Consider the following 7,592-nt stretch of genomic DNA (forward strand, 5'->3'; position numbering starts at 1 on the left):
GGTGAACAGTGTGAGACAGGTTGATGGAAACTCGGATATGGCACCTGTCAGTCGGTTCTTTGTCACGGGAGGTCTCAGCATAGGACAGTGACGTTTGCCAACACTTTTGTCTGGGAGAAAGCTGCCCCCAAGTTCTTATCCTGATGCCAGACAAGGTGGTTACTCCCCCTATGTCCCTGGATCCTTTTAAGCTGCTGCCCTAGCACTGGAGTTCGGAGGGAGTGAGTCCAAGGAAGTCCATGCTCCAGCCCTTTAAGTGGAACACCTTGGACTTCCACAGCCTCTGTGTCCATTCAGCTACAATTCTTGCTGGTTTTTACAGCCTGAACTTAGGGAGATCTCTCTTCCTGACATTGGCATCCTGGGCTGGTGGTTTTAGTGTGGGGCTGGGACCACACTTGCTCTTCACAGGAAACCTACTCAGCCAAGGTATCCTTCCCTTAAAAAACGCCACATGTGGATTTTGGACCAGCCTGTTCCGTGCCTCCACCCCTCCTACCAGTCTCAATGTGGTTACTTCTTTAATTCTCTAGGTGTAGGGCTTCCATTCAGCGAGATTTCAGGCAGTTCTGAATGATGGTTGTTCTGTGGTTAGTTGTATTTTATAATGTGGTTGTGGGAGGATGTTAGTGCCTGTTTAACTATGCCCCCATCTTGACTGAGTAAGAGGATTTTAGATACATTAGTTAATTCTTTGTTATATGTGTTATACATATTTTCTCCTAGTATCTCACTTTTCTTTTAATTTTTATCTTTATTCATATAGGTTAAACTTAAAAAAAAACACGTCAAAATCTTTTTTTATTTTTCAATTATAGTTGACATAAAATAGTATATTAGTGTCACGTGTGCAACAGTGATTAGACATTGTATATCTTACTAAGTGATCATCCAGATAAACTTTGTATCCACCTGACACCATACATAGTTATGAGAATAGCATTGACTATGTTGCCTGTGCTGTACTTTATATCTCTGTGATTATTCTGTAACAACAGTTTGTACTTCTTAATCCTCTTACCTTTTCCACCCATTTCCTCAAACCCCCTCCCATCTGGCAACTGTCAAATGTTCTCTGCATCCATGAGTCTGTTTCTGTTCTGCTTCATCCTTTTTTTGTTGTTTTTTTAGATTGAATTGTTGATAGATATGCATTTATAGATATGCATTTATTGCCATTTTGTTAATCTTTTTTTTTCTTCTTTTTAAAGAAGGCCCTTTAACATTTCATGTAATACTGGTTTGGTGATGATGAACTCCTTTAGCTTTTTCTTGTGTGGGAAGCTTTTCTTTTTTTTTTTTGACTTGGAAATTTTACTTTACAAACATTGTGCTATAAACAAAGATGTAATTCTACCCCTTTTAAATATTATAATCCATAATTTCTCGAAAAAAAAAAAAAAACAGAACACATTTACATAGTTTTAATCTTTCTGCATAAAACTGTATTATGGGCCCTAGCTGGTTTGGCTCAATGAATAGAGCATTGGCCTGTAGACTGAGGGGTCCCGGGTTCGATTCTGGCTAAGGGCACATGCCTGAGTTGTGGGCTCAATCCCCAGTGGGGGGCATGCAGGAGGCAGCCAATCAATGATTCTCTCTCATCATTGATGTTTCTCTCTCCCCCTCTCCTTTCCTCTCTAAAATCAATAAAATATATTAAAAAAAACCCAACTGTATTATGGGATGAGTAAAATACAGAATGATCTAAGACAGTGGTCGGCAAACTGCGGCTCGCGAGCCACATGTGGCTCTTTGGCCCCTTGAGTGTGGCTCTTCCACAAAATACCACGTGCGGGCACACACGTACAGTGCGATTGAAACTTCGTGGCCCATGCGCAGAAGTCGGTATTTTGTGGAAGAGCCACACCCAAGGGGCCAAAGAGCCGCATACGGCTCGAGAGCCGCAGTTTGCCGACCACTGGTCGAAGACATAAAAACAAGACAAAACAAAACTTACCCAGCATGAATGCCCTAGTGACAAATGGAAATAAAATTAAGACTCACACTCCTTAATGTAGTACTCCAAGAAATGGAAACATGATACTTGTGGGACAGGTAAGTGCTTCACAATAAAGTCTTACCTTGATAAGTCTTATTACATAGTATAGTTTATAATTGTGATTGTTTAGGATTGCTCTTAGAGGCTAATGTTTATGCTGATTTCAAAAAATAAGTCATGGTAAAAGGGTATAGACTTTTTTACCAATGAAAATATGTAGATACTGATCTGGTCTTATCATTTAGACCAATTACTAAAATAGTAAATGCATGAAAATAATTTAAAACAAAAACACAATTGCCATGTGACTATCTGACTTACAAAATTATAAATCTTCCTAAAGTCAGACTGTATTGCTCCTTGATAGTTACTGTAAATTTGAATTTTTCATAGCCAAGACAATATAGACAAAATATTTAATCAAGGAGTTCAAAATAAATTCATCCCAATTACCTATTTATCACTTTATATGTAGTAATTACTTTTTAAAATCCTTTAAGTTTTATCTAGGAGGATAATCACTCTCCGAGCAACATAACTAAGTCACAAGGAACTTCAAAAGTTAAAAAAAAATCATCCCTGCCGTGGATAGAGCATTGGCCTGCAGACTGAAGGACCCCAGGTTCAATTCCAATCAAGGGCACCAGAAAAAATAAAAAATAAATAAAAATAAATAAAAATCATCCCTGAGAAGTGAGAGAAAAAGCTCTAAAAACACAGAAGTGGCAGTCCTGCACCCTTTGAACAATCTTTACCATAGCACAAACTTTTATTAACAGTCAGCAATCAAATGTATTCCAATCCTGGATAATTGCTGCCTCTGATGATCTGATCTTTTTATAATGAAACTATAAGTGCAACATTTTTAAGAATCAGATAAATAGGGACTCTGGTTTTATTATCATATTTACATTTTTGTCAAGTACAGGGACAGCCAGCTAAGATATGTATATTCCAATAAAGATCAAAGTGATAACTTCTGCTGGCAGCTCTTCTGAGTCTCCATTTCCTCCACTGACCTTCACCTAAATAGTAAAAGCAATACAATGGCAACTGAGTTTACTATTATCAATGGCACTCATTACGGTTCTTACAGATCGAATAAGGTTCATTAGCTGATATTTAATTCTTGGCTCCTCTCCAAACCGCCAATTCCCTGGTCTGTTCCCCAGCCAATGTTCTTGAGGAAACCTCCTCCTGCAGCCAGCGATGGTGTTGACGCAGAGCCACCTGCAGCAGCGAGTACAGGGTGAAGGCCATGGTCACCAGGAACCACCCCAAGGCCTAGCAGATTCCTCCGCAGCCGCCTCAGGGAACGTGGGCGTGTGGGAAGCTCTTTATCTGTCCTACTATTCTAAATGATAGCTTTGCTGGGTAGAGTAATATTGGTTGTAGGTCCTTGCTTTTCATCACTTTGAATAGTTTTTTAAAAATACGTTTTTATTGATTTCAGAGAGGGAGGGGCAAAGAGAGAGAGAGAGAGAGAGAGAGAGAGAGAGAGAGAGAAACAACAGTGATGAGAGAGAATCATTGATCGGCTGCCTTCAGCACATTCCTCCCCACCCCCACTCCCCAATGGGGATCGAGCCTGCAACCGAGGCATGTGCCCTGACTGGAAATCAAACCAAGACCTGGTTCATGGGTTGATGCTCAATCACTGAGCCATTCTGGTCGTGCTCATCATTTTGAATATTTCTTGCCACACCCTTCTGGCCTGCAAAGTTTCTGTTGAGAAATCAGCTGACAGTCTTATGGGAGTTTCCTGGTAGGTAACTGTTTTTTTCTCTTGCTACTTATAAGAGTCTCTCTTTGTCTTTAACCTTTTGCATTTTAATTATGATGGGCCTCTTTGGGTTTCTCTTGTTTGGGACTCTGTACTTCTTGGGCTTATATGTCAATTTCTTTCACTAGGTAAGGGAAGTTTTCTGTCATTATTTCTTCAAATAGATTTTTAGTTTTTCTTTCTCTCTTCTCCTTCTTGTACCCACATGATGCGAATGTTGTATGCTTGAAGTTGTCCCAGAGGCCTCTTACACTATCTTTATATTTTTGGATACTTTTTTCATTTTGCAGTTCTGGTTGGGTGTTTTTTGCTTCCTTATATTCCAAATTGCCAATTTGATTCTTAGCTTCATCTACTCTACTGTTGATTCCTTATAAATTATTCTTAATTTCAATTAGTGTAACCTTCATTCTGACTGATTTTTTATGTTGTTGAAGTTCTCACTAAGTTCCTTGAGCATCCTTATAGCGATTGTTTTGAATTCTGTATCTGGTAGTTTGTGTGCTTCCATTTCATTTAGTTTTTTTCCTGGAAATTTCTCCTGTTCTTTACTCTGAGACCTGTTTCTTTGCCTCAACATTTCTGTGCTTCTATGTATTAGGTAGTGCTGCTGTTTCCCAGACTAGGTAGAGTGGCCGTATGTAGTAGGTCTCTTGTATGACCCAGTGGTACATTCTCCCCAGTCACCTAAGCTGGGCACTCCTGGTGTACTCCTGTGTGAGCTGTGTGCCCTGTCCTGTTGTAGTTAAGCTTTAATTGCTGTTGGTGTCACTGTGAGGGATTGTCCCCCAGGCTAATTGGTTGCGAGAACCTGCTGCGACTACAGCACAGGAGTTGCTGTACAGGGACTGACCCTACGGAGTAGGACTTTCTTCAGTGGGGCTTTGGTGCTCACTGAGCCCACCTGTTGAGTGTGTTGCTCTTGTAGGTGTTAGGGTTGTGATCAAGCATGGTCTGAAGCTGTGCTGGTTCTTGGGCCTCCTGGGAGTTGCAAGGTCAGCCACCACCTGTGCCTTGCCTGGGGCTACTGCACTTGAGCTACAGAGGTATCTGCAGATGGCTACTCCTTGTGCTGGGTTTGGAGGTGCCCAGGAGAGGCCATGCTACGAACCAAGTCTGGCTGCTGCTATTGTCAGGCCTGGAGTCACTTAGCAAGAGGTATGGGGTATACAGAGGCCAAATACTGCTTATTTGAGAGATTTTAGGAAAGTTCAAGGCATGAGGCAAGAGAGGTCATTTGTATGGAAAAGCTACTGAAAACAGCTTGGGTGGGCCCCCAAGTTGGGTGGGGCAGTCTCAGGGAATCACCAGGGTGGTACCAACAGTGTGAGCCAGGTTGATGGAGACTCAGATATGGAGCCTGCCTGCCGGCGGGGATGGAATCTCAGGAAAGGAATAATGGCCTCTGCCAGCACTTTTTCTGGCTTAAAGCTGTGCCCCCAGCTCTCTGATGGCAGACAATTCAGTTTCTCCCCTTATGTGTCTGGTTCCTTTCAAGCTGCTGAGCCAGTGCTGGAGCTCCAACGGTGTGAGTCTTAAGTCCTTGCACGGGCCCTTTAAGAAGAACTGACTGGGACGCCAGCAGCCCTCAGTCTCAGCCAGAATTCCGGCTGGTTTTTATAGTCAGAAGTTTTGGGGACTTCTCTTACTGGTTCTAGATCTCCGGGCTGGGAGGCCTGGTATGGAGCTGGGAACTCTTGCTTCTTTCTCAGGGGGGGACCTCCACAGCCAAGATATCGCTCTCAATTTTAAACTGCCACACGTGGGTGTGGGACCAGCTGGTTTCTGTCTCTGACTCTACCAGTCTTGATGTGGCTTCTTTAAATCCCTAGTTGTAGGACTTCCATTCAGTTAGATTTCAGGTGGCTTTGAATAATTGTTCTGTAGTTGTAATTTTGATGTGCTTATGAGAAGACTCGAGTACCTTACTTATCTACACCACCATTTTGACCCCATATAGTTTAAACATTATGTGGTTCTATCTTTGATTTATTTGTAGCTTTTGGGTGTGTGTGTGTGTGTGTGTGTGTGTTTTTAATCTAGTGCAAAACATACCATTGTTTTAAAGGTATTAAAATTTGTTTTCATATCTCTTTTAATTTGTGTGGAATTTACTTTTGTATCTAGTGTGAGGTAGGGATCTTGTTTTTTTTTTTCTAAATTGATAGGTTTTTGCCTATTTCCATTTGTTGACTTGGCCATATTTGAAATGCCATAAGCATTTCCTTATATACCTAGGGCCTCTTGCTGGATTATCAGTTCTGTTCCACTGATAATTGTTTATGTTTCCATACAATTCCATGACCACCGTCTCCTTCTCCCCTGTGGCTTTATATAGTAAGTTTGATATCGGATAGGGCAAATATTCTCATTTTCAAAAATTCCCTGGCTATTTTCATGTATTTTCTGTTTCAGGAGAATTTTAAAATTTATTTTAATGAGTTCTGAAAAAACCCCATGAGATTTTCATTAGAATTGTACTGAATTTATAAATGAATTTTGGAAGGAGTTACTCTTCACCTAAATCTTCCCATTAAGGAACAAAAATATTGTATATTTCTATTTATTTTGGAGTTGCTAATCTGATGCGATTTTAATCTGTATGCCCATTGTGGTTTTATTTTGCATGTGATTTATGTAGTGCTAGAAATTGAGAAATTTTATGATGGTATTTCAGTTGGGGATCCGAGGAATATTAGAAGTCTCTTCAGTCAACAGCCACGTATTTTCAATTCTGTAGGGTCCCTGAGAGAGAGATTTGTATTTAAAATTGTACTGACAAATGAAAACCCCAAATGCTTTGCATTTTATTCTTAATTAGGTCTTGGGTACCAGACTCTTTTAAGATGAAGGCTAGAATGAGCCTAGTTGCTCATGTGGAGATGGTCTTTTTAAAATGTAGTGAAGCTTAATTTGTTTCAAACTGTAACAGGCTATGAGATGGGACCCCTACACCTCCCCAATTCTCAAACAGCTAGATCTTTCCTTGTGATGTGAACAACGCCTGCTCTAATTAATTTCTATCAGTGCTCAGGGCCATGTAACCAGAGAGAACCCATTTGCTCTGGCTGACTGCTGATCTGGCCTTGGCCACCTGCCTCAGGCCTTTTCTGTCCAAGTAGTAGGTTTGGTCCTGGCTCTCACTTGGAGAGGGAAAAGCCCTCTCTTGAAGGCTTCTCATACCACTTCAGTCACAGGAAAGGACTAGAAAAGTGAGCCTGGGCCTGTGTGCTAACCTTTTAGTGATGATTCTACCCAGTAGCACACAGATCCAATAAGTCCTCTCAAATCTGTCCTCTTCTGGGGTTTTGATTTCTCACTTCTCAAGACTACAAAAAGTTTCAGCCATTCTCAGAAGTATTCTCTCTTAGGTTGTTGCTTGTCTCAAATTAACCAGAAAGAGGTGGAGTAAAAACTGGCTTGTTGAGTATTGCACATAACCCATATTTTTTCTTAACTATGCATAACCCTGCAGTGAATAACTTATTGCTCATGAGACAATTCTTCCCTTGCTTAATGGTTCATGACAAGTTCTTAATTTTCCTCCTACCACTTTGTTCCTTCTCAGTTTTCTTTACTGGCTTATCCTCCTATACCTGCCCATTAAATGTTGATGTACTTGGAATCAGCCCTACACTCTTGACAGTCTTCTTTCCTAGTCACATTCACATTGATGGATTCACTTATGGATGAATTAAAAATTTATATTCAAGCCTGGATGTCTTTTAGCTCTAGTTCTGCGTATCTAATTGCCACCCGGACATTTCTATTTGGGTGTCTCAAAAGTACTATAAATTTAACATATCC

The 7,592-nt window shown here is 40.8% G+C and overlaps 1 pseudogene; it reads right to left on the reverse strand.

The window, feature by feature from the left end:
• Nucleotides 1–2,612: 2,612 nt before the first annotated feature.
• Nucleotides 2,613–3,371, reverse strand: LOC106697065 (annotated as a pseudogene).
• Nucleotides 3,372–7,592: the final 4,221 nt, after the last annotated feature.

Source organism: Myotis lucifugus, unplaced genomic scaffold, assembly GCF_000147115.1.
Source record: "Myotis lucifugus unplaced genomic scaffold, Myoluc2.0 scaffold_45, whole genome shotgun sequence".
In the NCBI taxonomy this organism is placed as follows: Eukaryota; Metazoa; Chordata; class Mammalia; order Chiroptera; family Vespertilionidae; genus Myotis; species Myotis lucifugus.